This window comes from Balearica regulorum, chromosome 6 (genome assembly GCF_011004875.1).
Source record: "Balearica regulorum gibbericeps isolate bBalReg1 chromosome 6, bBalReg1.pri, whole genome shotgun sequence".
In the NCBI taxonomy this organism is placed as follows: Eukaryota; Metazoa; Chordata; class Aves; order Gruiformes; family Gruidae; genus Balearica; species Balearica regulorum.
The window spans coordinates 1903299-1918802 of record NC_046189.1 but is presented as its reverse complement, the minus strand read 5'-3'; positions in this window follow the sequence as shown (position 1 = coordinate 1918802).

Genomic DNA, 15504 nt, shown 5'->3' with positions numbered 1-15504 from the left:
ACAGTTTATATGCCATGAATGTCATTAGAAGATTAGATTACAAATCAGATGGATCTTGTCTTCTTCCAGAGACCACCTCTCTTTAAAATGAGGTGTAGGCTACTAGATGGAGATGACTAAATAGCCCTGGCTGCTTGGGTGCCAGTTTGGCCCCTGAGTAGCTGGTGTTTCGAGTCTACAGCCCTACTCTTCTTGCAGCATCTGCTGCTCGCAGAGAGGTTGTGGCTGCCCCTGGCTCCCTGGCAGTGCTCAAGGCCAGGTTGGATGGGGCTTTGGGCAACCTGGGCTAGTGGAGGGTGTCCCTGCCCATGGCAGGGGGGTGGGACTGGATGGGCTTTGAGGTCCCTTCCCACCCAAACCAGTCCGTGATTCTAAGAAGATATTCTTGATGTTTCTGTCCAGATGACTCTAGGTGTGCATCGGCACATCAGCATTTTCTTTTTCAAGTATCTAAAGCTGCCTTTTCCCCTTCTCTGTGGCCAGCAACAAGAAAGAGCAATGAGCTGTCAGGCTTGACGTGGCTCAGGCACGTGCAGTGCTCGGGTCCCATGGGTAGGTACGAGCATGGGAGCCTCCAGACCCGTTTTCTTAGTGACTCGGGTGTTTTTCCTTCACGTCACTTTCCCCCTCTCTGCCCAGACTTCCCCGAGTCCAAGCTGGGTCGCTGTGGGCAAGTGCCATGTCTGCTCCGTGTGATTCAGCGCCGGCAGGAATGTGTGATGCCGGGATGCGGGAAGTCCAAGACCGGCAATTCATTTCCCTGCAACCACCGAGCACTGACGTTGGTTTATCACCACTGGGGGTAAGGAGAAAGGATTTTTCACCAAACTACCCCAAATGCTGAAGTCTCCACATGTTTCAGCTATTACTCACGCTCTCTTAAAACAGAAGTAGCCCCCAAAAGGATGGGTCTGAGCCTCCTTTCGTGCAAGTCGACATGGTCCATTGGAGAAGAAAAACCAATTTGTACCAGAAGATTTTAATTAGTTCAGGAATTTAAAAGCCCAGCAGAAAACGGGGCTCGGGCAAACACCGTTTTATTTCAATGTCTGAGACAGTACTGCGCCTTTCGCTCTTGTTTTTTGACCCACCTCCCCTATCCACCTTCAAATGTGACAAGGAGCTGTGAATCACGGGCCCTTGAAGCCCACGGTGGTCTGAGTGGTTATGTCTGTAGTGGGAGGACAGCAGGTCCCCAAGCAACGCTGAAGGTCCCCCTGTGCCGCACAACGCCCCAAGACAGATGGCCCCGGGGTTTTTGGGTTTCCGCACAGATGGGAGGCACGCAGCATTTGCTTTTTTGGGTGTCTTGCGGCTTGTGGGACTTTTGTGAGGCTGCAATTCAGCAGGAGCCGGTCTCTTCCCGGTGTTGCCAAGATCCAGGAGTTAATTCTTATTTAATTCTTATTCCATGAGAAGGCCAGAGCTTGCATCCAGCAAGTTCCCTGGGGTGCAGAGAAAGAAACTCTCTGAGAAATAAACACAGACACAAACAAACACCAGACTTGGCACGCGGCTTCGCAGGCAATGGGAATATCTTTTAGATTCCCGCCGAGGTAATTGGGACTGCAAGGAAGCTTCCCTGCTCTGCCCTTTGGCTCCCGGGGAGGGTCCGCTTGCCAAAACGCTTTGCGGTCCCTTGAGCCGCGCCTGGGCTGGACCCTGCGCTTCTGCCCAGTCCATCCCACCCCAGCGCTCGCCTGCGCGCATGCTGCATTCCTCGTCTAACCTATTCCCAGGGACGTGCGCTGAACCTCCTCTCCAGTAAACCCACCCTCTTCTCATGCATTTTATTCCAATTCTTGGTGCTCCTCATGAGAAAGCTTCCCTAATTCTCCCTTACATCATCTTACACCTACTGAGGTTGTCCTTTCCGCAGGGTCTTTCCCATAGCCGGGGTGGGATCTGGTCCTGGCTTGCAGGTACCGCTCTGTGAGATGATGGCTCTTTTCTCCTGACCCTTCCTTTGCACCTCTGCATCGTTCCACACCTTTCTTGCAGTGCAAGACCCAACCCCAGATCTTACCTGCACTGAATAACATGCCAGAGCCTGGATACTTCCTTCCACAATGTCATTACTCTGCAAGGTAAACATGCCAACATTTTTCAGGCTTTCAGAAATTATGGGAATATGGAAAAACACACACCTTACAAACCCCATCTTTCTGAGCCGTTGCTCAGAAACCCACCTTCCTTTTTGTTCCTGCAGCTTTGCAATTACTTTGCATATTTTAAAACGCTTGCCGAATTTTCTCCTCTATCAGGAGGGAGAACAACTTTGCTCCTTACTCCCCGCGACCTGCAGCATTTCAGCAGGTGAAAATGCAGCCAGGCTCAGTCGTTCGATGCGTTGCCGCAGGCAGCATCCTTGGCGTGTGGTGGGCTGGGTGGTCTGGTAACATCCCCTTGGAGGGGAGCAGAAAGAGCTGCAGCGCTCGATGTGTGCAGCCAGGTTTCGGTTTGGTACCGAGCTTGTTCCGATTTTATCCTGTGTCTCACATAGGATACAATCTACAATGCAGGCTAGTATTTCTCTGTAATTCTGTGGTTTCCTTTTCGTTTGGTATTGACGAAGCTCATTTCAAAAACCAATTTCAAGTGTAAATGGAAGTCTGTCCGTGCTTGGGGCTGGAAAAATGAATATTTAAGTGGGAATAAAAAGGATTTAACTATGCAGAATCTAGTAAATGCTCACTTCGGGAAATGAATGGCTGGTTTGCAGCTTAGGCTGGAGATGCTTTTAAAAAATAGATCATTCACCAAAAGTGAAAGGCAGCTTATTTCTCATGGATCCTTCTTCAGACAGGAACAGTTTTCCTCAGGACTGTCTCTGTATCCTAGAAGCTCGACCATGCTTCATGCCAAGCAAGGAAAGTTACACCCTATGGTTTTTGAATTACAAATGGGAAATCCATACTGTTTTGGAATAAACAGCACTGGCCATTAGACAGTCTATTTGGTTACTATTTGGTTACAACTGCATAAGGAACAGCTCTAGTGGAAAAAAAAGAAGCAGCAGTAACAGTCAATCGTCACTTTTTTTTTTTTTCTCTGCCTGGAAAACTTGGAGTTTTATGGCCTACGAACCACAAATTAGAATTGCAGAAAACAGATAAAGCTTCACTATAAATCCAGCTAATGCCAATGCCTGTTAGCGGCTGCAAGGAGGCGATGGTCAAAATGCCCCTTTGGCAGTCCTTGCCTGAACGGGATCTTTCCGACCAGCGAGGATCACCAGGTGGGTCCAGACCCCTTCAGAAAGACAGAGCATCCCTGGTGCAACAGCCACCGCTGGTCTGGGGACCCCCCGGCAGGCAAAGGTCCCCGGGGTAAGGACAAACGAAGAAGCTGCTGCTGCTGCTCCTGTGGTCAGCATCTCCCATCCCAGTAAGTCCTGAAGGGCTCCTTCAGCATTTTCCCCAACCTCTGTTTTCTCCAAGGAGCCCCAAACCTGTCCTGTCCCTTCCTTCCTTGGGAAAGCAGGCTGGTCGGCCAGGTAGGAAGACTTGAGCCAGCTTGTCTCCAGAAAATTAATCCCTGTGCTTGTTTGTCTTTCCTGATAGATAATTTTCTCTAATTTCTGACCCAAACCCATCTGGCTATAGTTTAAGCGGTGCTCTGCTCTTCGCCATGCCACGCTGCATGGAAAGGACACAACCCTCCCCAAACGTCTCGTGCGCAGGGGCCGGGATAAGGTCGCTGGATGGAAAAAACATTTCAGACATCCTGGATTGGATTCAATTGCTCAAAGATGTTGCCACTTTAGGACTGGTGAGTTCGGCTGCCAAGTCTCCCACTGCTGCTCCAGGAGAATATGGGACCTCTGTCACATCTGCCAGTGCCGCTGCCCTGAGTAACCCAGAGGAGCTCCAGGTATGAGGCTCCCACGTTTAGGAAGGAACCCAAAAGGTCTCAGGTTGCCTTGGATGCGTCAATGCCCACCCATGGTGTTTGTTCACAGCTTGGGTGACTTCCAACGGGAAACAGGAACTGCCTCAGGCAGCAGCTGCTCTTCCAGGAACCAAGAGGGTGGTAGGAAGTGCCGTACCACTGTTTGGCATGTCTGAGGCATCGTGTCTGGGACGTCGGAGGTCTTGGTCTGATCCAGTCCAAGGCCACTATTTGAGGAGCGCAGGCCACAGTTTTGACTTTTGCATTCCTGCGTAGGTAGGCATTTTCAGAAGTATTTACGTGTCTTAGGTCAGGGGAATGTCTGTTCCTAAATCACTGATGGACATTGGGGAAACCTGTCACCTCCTCGGCCAACAGGACTATTGTCTGAGCTGGTACCTTTTGTCATTGAAGATGTTTGATGTGTGGAGTCCTGCCGGCTTCTCTTTGCTGCTCGAGCAGAGAATTTAAGATCTTACTGATGGGACGAAGTGCTGAGTTTATCCTCGCTAATGAGGAAGAACTCGCAACCTTTTTCTTTTATACATGTAATTGTTCTTGGTAACCAGAGGAGATGTGGAAGGCAGCATGACACCTTTTCCTCTCTGGGGACTCTGCAGAAGAGATTTCCTTGGCTAGTCACAGACGGCAGACCAGGGTACCAGGGGAGCATCAGGGGAAGCTCGAGACCTTGCATCCTGCCTTGGGCTTGTCAAGGCACAAGTTTTGCTGCTCACAAACACGCTTGGCCTCCTGAGATCTCTTTCAGATTGAAGGCAGAACTTCAAAGGAGTACAGAGCCATTTTGGAGCATCCCATAATCATTCCTAAAAGTACGTATGTAAAAGATGAGAAGGAAATGTGCTTTTTTTCCTTGCTCTCCATGTCAACAACAGAGGTGGCGTATGGCTTACAGGCAAATGTATTTCATAACCCATCAGGATATATTTTCTAAATTTTTTTTTTTTTTTTTTTTTTTTTTTTAAATAGAGGCATTCCTGGCAACTACCCAGGATTTGAAAGACAAGTTTATGAATAATAGTCCACACAAGGCCCATAGCGATAAGACTATAGTTTTACTGGTTGACTTGGGAACTAATGCAGGGGGCAGGTGCTGTTTGTTGGTTATAGACATTTCTTCCTTTCCCCCCACCCCCATTAACCATCACCATTAGCAATTGCACTCAAACAAACAAGCTGGTTTAAATAGTGGAGTTTTTTCTGACCCTTCAACCATGAATAATTACAAAATAATCACCAAAGTCTGGTTTCACTCGGCAAATGTTTCCAGGTTTTGTTTTCTTTTTAAAATAATTCTGGGTTCCAGCAGTCCCGTCCCTCCCACCCCCCTGCTTTTATTTTGTTGGAGGCAATTTCAGCTGGTCACATTTACTGATGCCTGGCACAGCACGATCAGAAAGCATGTGAGCTTCTTTAATGCATTTCATCTTTACAGAGAACCTTTTCCCTGTCTTTGCTAACAGCCCGAGCACGCAACTTTTCTAAGCATATGCGGCCCCAAACTACACCCCGCTGCAAAAGTAGCAACATCTGCTGGCAACGCAAGTTTTCTCCCAGTTAAAATGCAGGCGGGACCTAACCAGGCCCTGGAATTAAAAAAAAAAAAATAAAAATCATTTAATAGGGCTAATTGCATGTGGTTTAGACCATGTTGAAACTCAGTTCCAAGTTCAGTGTTAGATTTATGTGCTACAGGCTGGTGTGGAGAGGGTCTTGGATGCGTGGAGGTCAGTGGTTTGGGTTCACGTGAGTTCAGGAAAAAAAGAGGGTTTTTTTTTTCATTTCAGCTCACCTGGTTTCCCTCTCTGCCTTTTCCTCACACCACCACCCCCCCCCCCCCCCAATTTTCCTTTGTACTTCGGTTTCACCCCAAAGCCCAAGTTTGCTATGTTTCAAGCTGAAATGGGAAACAACTGAATTTCATCTGATTTTCACCCGATGCTATAAATCACCTTAGGCTCACGTGCAGGGAAACCATTTGGTAGAGCAGGCAGGAATATCAAATTCAGGTTCTTAATGCAGCCACCAAAACCCCCAGAATTTTCACCTGATTGCACAGCGCTGCCTTTATATTTCGCTTGCAACCTGCCTCGTGTCGGACCCCAGCTGTCCGAAATGAAGCTTTCCCTTGTTTTCCTGTTGGAAAACTCACCGGTGCCTTAACATATCATCGTACTCCTTGATTCAGGAAAGGCGGAGGGGTGTGTGTGTTTTGAAGACAAGCTGACTTATTTCGTTGCGGATGTTTTTATTGTGCTGCGTTGTGTAATGGCAGATTCCTTGGGAAGGTTTTGTACGGGCCCCCATCAGCTACCTTCTCTAATAGCACCCAGGGAAGCCTGTTTGGAATAACACATCGCTTTTGCTCGTTTGGTTATTTTTCATTTGGCAAGTATCTTATTTTCCCATTAATCCTTTTATAAATTTTATAAATTTTACAAATTTTATAAATTAGGATTTCCCAAAAGATGTTGTTTGCTAATTTTGTGTAAGAATATACATAGGCAGGAGAAAAGGTGGATGCATGCACATTGCCTGCATTTTCTCTGCAATTCAAGTGCTGTGGTTATATTAATATTTATTGCATGTCTTCCTTTTTACTGCTGGAGTCTCTGTGCATCACGGCAGACCGGACAGCAACAAGCCACCATCTGAGTGGCTGGAGAAGAGAGGTGGATAGAGGTTTAGGAGAAGGAGGTGAGTTCTGCGACCGGCGAGAGGGATGCGTGCCGCAAGTGTTGCACAGCCTCCGTGAGAGCTGTCTCCTCAAGGATGAAGGAGAGGAGACAGAGGGGTGGTGAAGTGAGCAGAGTGATGCCATCTTACAGGAATGAGCTTTTTTTATGTTCTAAGTAAATTTATGAGTTGCTTGATTGTTTTATTAAAGTTGGGAGGTGGTCTGGGAGATGGTCATATTTACACTGAGGCTTTTTCTACCTACTTGGCCTTGCAGCCCATGGCTTCCTAGAAGATGGGTCACGAGGATGAGACAAAAGGTAGAGTTTGTGTGTGCCCCACCTTTACAGAGGCAGCGAGGCACCCTGAGGAGGGCAATCAACCTTGGGAACACCGCAGGGCTGTTTGGTGGCTGTGCCTACTCCTGCCCTCCCAAGTGGATGGATGCTTCAGGTCCCTGCCCCCGGTGAGAACTCCCAAAGGAGCCCCCGAATGCCCTGGGTGCTGTGGGCCTGGTTGTGCATCCCCATAATCTGCATCTCAGGGAACCTGGGACCTGGTAAGTAGGAGCATTTGCAGCTGGCAGGCTGTCGGGGCAGGAGACAAGGCTGGGCAGGGCTTGTGGTCGTTGGGAGAAAGCGGGAGGATGGTAGGAACGAGTCCTGGCTTGTCTTCTGCCATCAGAGACCACCTGGATGATGTGCACCTCGCAGACATGCAGAGAGAGCACTTGCAGGGTGCTAAGAGCGTGGTGGTGAGGGATGGGTTAGCTCGGCTGTCACCTTCACCGCCACGTGCATTTTCCCGTGCTGCCTTGCACTGCAGATGATGAAATGCGGATAAAATGCTGCAGATTCAACTTGAAAAACAAAAGTGCAAACAAAGGCTTGGGGACATGTTTCAGAAATGCCTTTGTTTATGCCGGGCTCACGAACCTCTTTCCTTGCCGCAGGGATGGGGACATGTCTCGGTCGGAGGGAAGAGCACCGGTTCATCTCATGTTGGGCAGGACCTGGTTCCCTTCTGTGGTGAAGGATGCTTCTCATGATGCAGAACCTGCCCTGCTCCCTGCAAAGCTCAGCCGTTGCCTCTCAAGCTGGATGCTTTCTTCCAGGATGAGGTGAGGTCCCCATTCCTCAGCCAGCATCCCAGGAGGGGCCCCGCTCAGTCACCTCTACAGGGATGGATCCAGAAGTATCTCTGGGAAGATGTTTTATGCCGCAGGTCTTTTGATTCACGCCTTCTCCCTGGGAGCGAGGCGAAGTGCTTGGCACTCAGTCGTGGGGTAGTACCGCGACACACTAATGCCGTGCGGTGAGTGTCGAGCATTCTGTGAAGCAAGGGCCTGAGGGCAGGATGAACTTCATCATCGCATCCCAAGGAACACAGAGACCAAAGGGTAGAGTTAGATGGCTTTAAGTTCATCCAAGCCCTAAGTTTCCTGTTTGTCTGCGAAGGACTTTATCTAGGCAGCTAGATAGTACAAGGAAGGCTCTGATGGCCATGGGTGACCTGACCCACACACAGACAGGATCCAGGCTCAGGTCTGATTTACAAGACAATTCTTTCCTTTAGCTGGTGCAATATGATGTATGCACCTTGGCAGCTAGGTTCCTCCACAGCATGGCCAGTTGTATGCCTTCACTCTTTCATATTTCTTCAGAGTCTTGATGGTGAACGATAAGTTTGGATTCTGCAAGGCATTTCCTTTGAGACACCAGCAGTTTCAAGGCTGCTCAAGCACTGGCTATAAGCAGCCGGCCCTACCTCCTTATCTTCAGTAGTCTTCTGTATCTCCAGTCTGCCTGTGTCTCCACTTACGGGGAGATGGTTGTGGTTGTCAGTATATGCAATGTACCCTCACCCTGCACAGCTGTGGATTTCCCCACTGAGATCAGTCTTGGTAGAGCACACCAAGGGATTTGGTTGTAGTTGACTCGAAATGAGTGTTGTGTTTGCCTTCAAAAATCTCTCTCCCCCTTGCTTCCTTTGTGCAGGTCCTTTCTCTCTCAGAGTCAGTTTTCTGGCCAGCTGCAGTCTAACGTTTACTCAGCTGGGACACGTAGCTTGCCTTTCTGTCTCTCTGCCACACTACGTCTTATCTATACATGGGCCAGGAGTGATGTCCTCCCTGCTCCATCCGTACCAGATTCTGACCTGAGTTATCTGCCAGCAGACTGGCACTGAAGGCAGGGTGAATGCAGACATCCACGTAAACGTTTTCTCATGCAACGGAGGGACTGAGGTGTCATTGTCCTGAGAGAGCCTGGTGGGGTTGGGTCAACTTTCCAAGCTGGTAACGTGGAGCCTGAGCACCAAGTGCAGCAAGGGCCTGAGGGCAGGAGGAACCTCATCATCACGTCGTAGGGCACAAGGAGACCAAATTAGACAGCCTTCATTTCACCTAAGCCTGCTGTTTCTTAGATGTTATTTATTTGCAAACAGTAGAAGTCAGTGGATTTTGACCTGACGTGTTTTCTGTGTCATGTTCAGTTCAATACCAAAGGAGAAAAGGAAGGAATCTGAGATATTTGTCAAGCTCAGGAAAACCTGTTTCTTCTTCCAGCCCTTTTTTTTTTTTTTTCTTCCTTTGTTCTGGTAGGCATGTCCCCTCCTTTTCTTTCCTTGCTGGGACCTCAGGACTTCTCTTGGTTCCTGGGGCTACAGAGGTGAATCCTTGGCTGGTCCCAAACGGGGGGAGACTTGTTCAGACCAGGAGGTCCCTTCTGCTCTAACATTGATATCCCACTGCAGATTGCTGCCAAATCCCAACTTTTTCAGGGAGAAAAATTGTATTTTAATCCTTCTGAGGTTTTGGGGGTCTCCCTGTGTCCTATCAGGTACATGGTATGGGGGACCTTCTGTTCCATGGAAGAGGGAGAGAAAGCATTTATGGTACAAGGCATACACTGGGATGCATTTCAAGGTGCTTTCCGTAAGTCAAAACCTCTTGTTCTCCAAGTTTTTATTTTTCATGGATTTGCACCAGTAATAGGGCAGTGTTATGAGAAGGTGCTCCTGAAAGAGAGGAAGATTGAATTAAACGCCAATTGGTGCTGAAGCCTTGCAGCCAACATGGGAATGAGTCCAGTAACTGGAAGGAAAAATATTATTAATAATTATAAGAAGAAGATGAAGATGGCCAAAAATCAGAAACATGTTCTGGAATCCTCCAAAAATAGTACAAAAGAGATGCCAAACCTAACAAGTGAAGTAAAGCTCTTAGGGCAGGGTAATGTGCCAAGGGAAATTAAAACGATGAGAGGAGTTTCAGACGGGACCTCGCTAAGGGTGACACCGTGGCCTCATGAGTTCAGCTATTTTCCGAACTCAGGAGCATCAGGAGGGAACTCTGGCCTCCAAGAGTGTTTAATGATTTTTGGAGTCCTCCAGCACAGCCTGCTTGCTGCATCAGCTCCTGCCAATAAAATAAGCGATAGTGAATGAATGCCCCTGAGATTTGGACCCATCAGCTCCAAAGTGGAGACTGGGACAGGGATTTTCACTGTAGCTGGAGAAAAAGCGATGCCTGGACTCTACTGGCACTCTTCTCTGAACAGTGGCTTAAATATTGACAACACCTCCTGATCAAAAAAAACCCCTCAGACAGGCAGTCAGGAGCTAATAGGAGAGCTGGGAAGAGACTTCCTCACATCCTGCAGCAGCTCGCTGGCCGGTGAAGACGAGCACCTGGTATCAGATGTTTGTCCTGAGACGGCAGCCCCCAGTCCTGTATGCAAGAGGTGACAGATGGGGTGACAAACCCTTCACTCCTGTGGCATCGTGGCTCGCCTCTGTCCTGCTTTTGCTAGCCTGGGATGGGCTGGGGTGATCTGGTTGCCTTTTTCAGCTGTAGAAAGTACAAAGACTCCTGGGACAGGCACTGAATACAGATGGATCACTAATGTCTGCTTCAAAAAAATAAAATGGACCCTATTGATTAATGCTAGTGCCCCTGGCGGTTACAATGCTGAACTCCCCAGCTCCCATTTCGCTTCCTTCTGATGTGTTTTGAGTTTCTCAGCTGTGCTCTTTGTAATCTCCTGCTCTGGGAGGGAAGGCAGCGCCCTGACCACACACAGGCTTTGGGCTGCCCTGGTGAGCCCCCAGGAGCATCCCAGGCAGCGAGCAACCGGCACTGCCGAGCCCACCAACCACTCCGAGCACCCGGGGTCAGCGACAGCTGTCCAAACAGATGCACACGTGTGTTGAGACCAATGGAGGAAGACCCAACAGAACCAGAGAGCTCCTTGGCTCCAGAGGCAGCGCGGTGGCTCTCTGAACCTGCCCTTCTCCTTTGATCTTGGCCCTACCTTCTTCTGCTTCTCCACTTCACCCCTGCTTTGTTTTCTTCCTCTTCTTTCCCTAGGTGGTTCTGGTCTCTGTTCTAACGCCGATCTCCACCTCAGAAATACCGCCTTGGGCTTTCAAAGGGCATCCGAGAATGTGTCCTTCCTCCAGAATTAACTCAGCTTTCACTGAGATGGTGTCCTACTCCCCATCCAAACACTTCAGCCCAGCACATGGGACCAAGTTAGAAGGCAGAGGCAGCAGGCAAGTGCCACTTTTCTTCTATTCTGCATGTTTTCAGCTCTATTGTCTCACCTATCTTTTATTCTGCCCTACACTAGCATAACAGGAGTCACACCTTGCTCCAAGGATCCCCTTCTTTGCTGGGGTACTTCCATTTCCCATCTAAAAAGCAGCTCCGTTGAAAAATAAAATGAGAGCCAGGCAATCTTCCTTGCATTAGTCAGACATGCTGGAACAGGATACACGCACACATTCATTCATCCCGTCTAATACATTTGTTTCTAGTTTAGAACTATTCAAAATGAGACCCAGTGCGGACATCTGCCTTATTATCCAACAGTAGGTTAAAAAAAATAAACTCCACTGGCTCTGTGGGAGGGATGTAGATAAATGGCAGCTGGATGCAAGAAGTGGACTTCCAGAAGCTTTCATCCACGAACCAGGTAGTGGGACCCAGCGTGGAAAAAGTCCATCCCGTGTTCTTGCATCTTCCAGAGCAATGGAGGAGTTGGCCACCACCTTCTTCTCAAGGTAGCTGTCACCACGATTTGCACCATAGACATGCTCAGACACACTCTGCGAGAGCGAGAGCTCAACTGCCTTATTAATGAAAGAGAGATTTGCCCATAATCCAAGGGGACTGAACCTCGGGAGTGTTTCCCTGTCAGGGCCTGCAGGATGCCATTGCACCTTAATTGCCCTGAGCAGCCTCATCAGGGACCCCCACCCATGCACCCTCTGCCCTTGGGCTCATGGGCTCCATTTACCTTCAGGATAGGGACACCCAGTCCTGCCCTGGGCTACGCGGTAGATATACCCATCTCTTCTCTCGCCCTGTTTCCTGGATGGGCTCCTGTAGACTTGTCTCCAGCCATGTTGTCCTGGTTTCAGCTGAGAGGATTGATTTTCTTCATAGTAGCTAGTGTGGGGATACGTTTTGGATTTGTGCTGGAGACAGTATTGATAATATAGAGATGTTTTTGTTCTGTGGACCTATTGTTGAGCAGTGTTTACACGGGGCCAAGGCCTTTTCTGCTTCTTGCACTGCCTTGCCAGCGGGATGGCTGGGGGTGCACAAGAAGTTGGGAGGAGACACAGACAGGACAGGTGACCCAAACTGACCAAAGGGATATTCCATACTATATGACGTCATGCTCAGTTTATAAGGAGCTTGGGGGAAAGAGGGGGGGGGGGGGCGGCGGCGTTCGGAGCAATGGCGTTTGTCTTCCCAAGTAACCGTTACGCGTGACGGAGCCCTGCTGTCCTGGAGATGGCTGAACACCTGCCTGCCCATGGGAAGTGGTGAATGAATTCCTTGCTTTGCTTTGCTTGTGCACGCGGCTTTTGCTTTACCTATTAAACTGTCTTTATCTCAACCCACGAGTTTTCTCACTTTAACTTTTCCAATTCTCTCCCCCATCCCGATGGGGGGGCAGTGAACGAGCGGCTGCGTGGTGCTCAGCTGCCGGCTGGGGTAAAACCACGACACGTGTGCCTCGCTCCATCTCCTTATGGTCCTGGATGGATCTCTGGCTGGGTCCTGGTGTGGTCATTCCCTTTGCCTTGTCTGGGGCTGCTGGTGGACCCTGTTGCCAGCACCCTGCTCTGCACCCACTGTGTGCAGGTGCTGTGGGAGAGTGTGCTGTTGGTGTGGGACCCACATGTAAAACCGACGTGTTCCCGAAATCTCCCTCCCTTGGGTGTGCCAAAATGGCCACGTCTGTTTGGGAGGCTGATTACGTTCCTTGGGACAACCAAGACCAACGTCTTCTCCAAAGCTTCTCTAGGCATTGGCTGGAAAGAGCAATTTAGCATGGAATATGTAATGATAGTAAAATTGGTTCCTCTTAATTTTCTTAACGCATGAGCTCAACTTTATAATCCTTCGTTACAGGATTTGTGTGTGCTCTGCTCCCCTTTAGTGCCGCGAGGGAGGCTGCGGGAGGGCGAGGTGCGTGCATGGGATGGGGATGGAGGGAGGAGAGGACAGCTTAGCGTGGGGATGTAATCCGGGTCGGTGAAGCTGAGTGGTTTCTTATCCTCCTTTATTTTTCTCTTCTTTCATCCGGCTTTTATGTCTGCTACATATGTTCCCCTTTACACCATGCCAGAACTATGACAGAAGAAAAGGGCAGGGAAGGGGTGGGGGAGGGAAAAAAAAAAAAAATTCTCAGTAAAGTTTCTCTTCTGGAGAGAAAACAGGACTTTATCAAAATATTAGCAGAGCGCCAGCTGGTGCCGATTAGCATAGCTCTCTCTGGGTGAGAGTTTTCCATTTACCTTGTGCTGTTTTTCTTTCTCTGGGCTGCACATGGCCTTTCCCGAAGTGCGAAGGTTTTGGCCACCAAGATTAATCTGTTCTCCTCATCCAGCTTGGGCACTGTCTCTGAAGCTCTGCAATGTGCACTCAAAAATGCAACGTCCATTCAAAAGCCTGATTGCTCTGGGGTACCAAGTCCCATCCGTAGGATGGTTCAGGTTTGTTGGATAACGAGAGATGAAGGGTCACGAGACCTAAAAATGTGTTGTGCAGACGCTCATTAACTAAATAGCACGGCTGGAGAGCCTGTGTCCCAACAGCCGGTTTGCAAAGGCGGCAGTGCTAGGCTGGGTCTGACTCCCACAGCGCTTGAGGGGTCTGGACACAAATGCTCTGCACCTTTGCAAGAGATGCCTCTGTGTCCTGGACTCCATCCCGGTGCCAGGCTTTTGTGGAGTGAGGAAAGTATTGCTCATTCGTAAATGCATGTTTTTAGGGATATTATTCCTGAATATAAAGTAGAACCAGCTTTTAGAAGCAGAGGATAAAGATTTGGCTGGGAACCTCTGAGCTGGAGGACCAATAACTTGGGAATTGCTCTGAAGTGTTTGATCTGTCTCGAGCCAGCAAATGCTGAGCCAGCGCCTGCCGTTAAGTGGAAGTTATTTTCTGCATCCACCAGAGTCCTATAAAACCATTTCCTCTGGGACCTACAGGGACAGCCAGGGCTGCTTTATTTTTTTTTTATTTTTTTCCCCCCCCAACAATACCAATATGTGAGTGCTAAGGGAAGGACGTGCTGGATGACAGATTTAGGGGTAGCCTTGGGGTCTGTCGCCTCTCTCTCCAAGCAGCTTTGCCAGGGTGCTGGAATTGCCTCCTATTCATCTGGAGAGAAGGCTGGTCTGGTGCTTAGCAGGCTGATGTGGTGCTCATGAAGCTTGGGTCCTACACCCACCTCTGCCGCCGGCTCCTCACGTCAGCCCGAGGAGGTCATGTAGTCCTGCAAGACGGGGGAAAGGGCTGTTGCCCTGGGCTGCGGGGGGAGCAAAGTCAGTGTCTGCATGCACGGGGGATGTCTTAAGTAAGCAGAGCGCAAACCCTGCAGGGCAGGACCACCTTTGAAATGCTTCTACAATGCCTGGCACGGAGGAGCCTGAGTCCCAGATCTCCAGCTGGAGCTTCACCGCTGAAAGACCTGCACCAAGCTGAGCTTGGGGGCTCCTTCGTGATGGTACTTCTCTGGAGGCATCCTCCATGCAAATCTCTTCCAGAAGCCTCCGGTGGCTTTCTGTTCCAGGTCTTCCAATAACATGCTGTCATCTCTGTAGCTGCACTGCCCTCTGTTTTAATCGCCCCCTTTCCTGCTGTTGTGTGATCAGGGTTAACTGGCCTCGCACGTACAGCACAGACCAAGCTTCCTTCGAGTACTTCTGTAGATGCCTTGAATTTTCAGAGATGAACTCCCTGTGCATCCTCCCTCCTTGACTCACACTTGCTTCTTGGAAACTTTCATATACTTTTTGAAGCATAACTTTTTTTGAAGCGTACTCAGCATCCTTTGGCTGCTCTGGGGACCCCAACCCTACGTTGCTGCGTATTCAGTCCTGGAAGGTGCAAACATAAGGGTTGTGTACAAAAAGTGCCGCCATCTCCCAGGTAATAACCCTGGAGGCCAGAAGCTGGACGGGCAAGGAGTACATTTCCTTCAACAGTGGGGTGCCTTGGCAAGGAGAAACCGAAGGAGGGATGGGAAAGGTGACACCTCCACCTGCCAAGCGATGCCTTTCAGCTCCTGCGTTTCCCTCAGCCAGTTATTTTGTTTGCCCTGGAAGCCCGTTTGCAAAGTCTGAAGGAAAGAAAAACAACCTTCTCCCCCCCCACCGCCCAGCCCCACCGCCTAAGTGCTAAAGCAGACCCCACGAGGTGAAGCACCAGGAGGTGTAAGTGGGAGAAGACCTGGCAGGAGATCTTGTTCTCCGGTTGTGCCTGGGGGCTTTTCCCGTCGGAGCCCCTCGAAGGCCAGCGGGGAAATGATTCCTATTCCAGGCTTTCCAGCTTCCATGCTCATTTAACCCGAACCATTTCCTACTCTCCAAGAGGGAAGCAGGGATGAGGTTTGC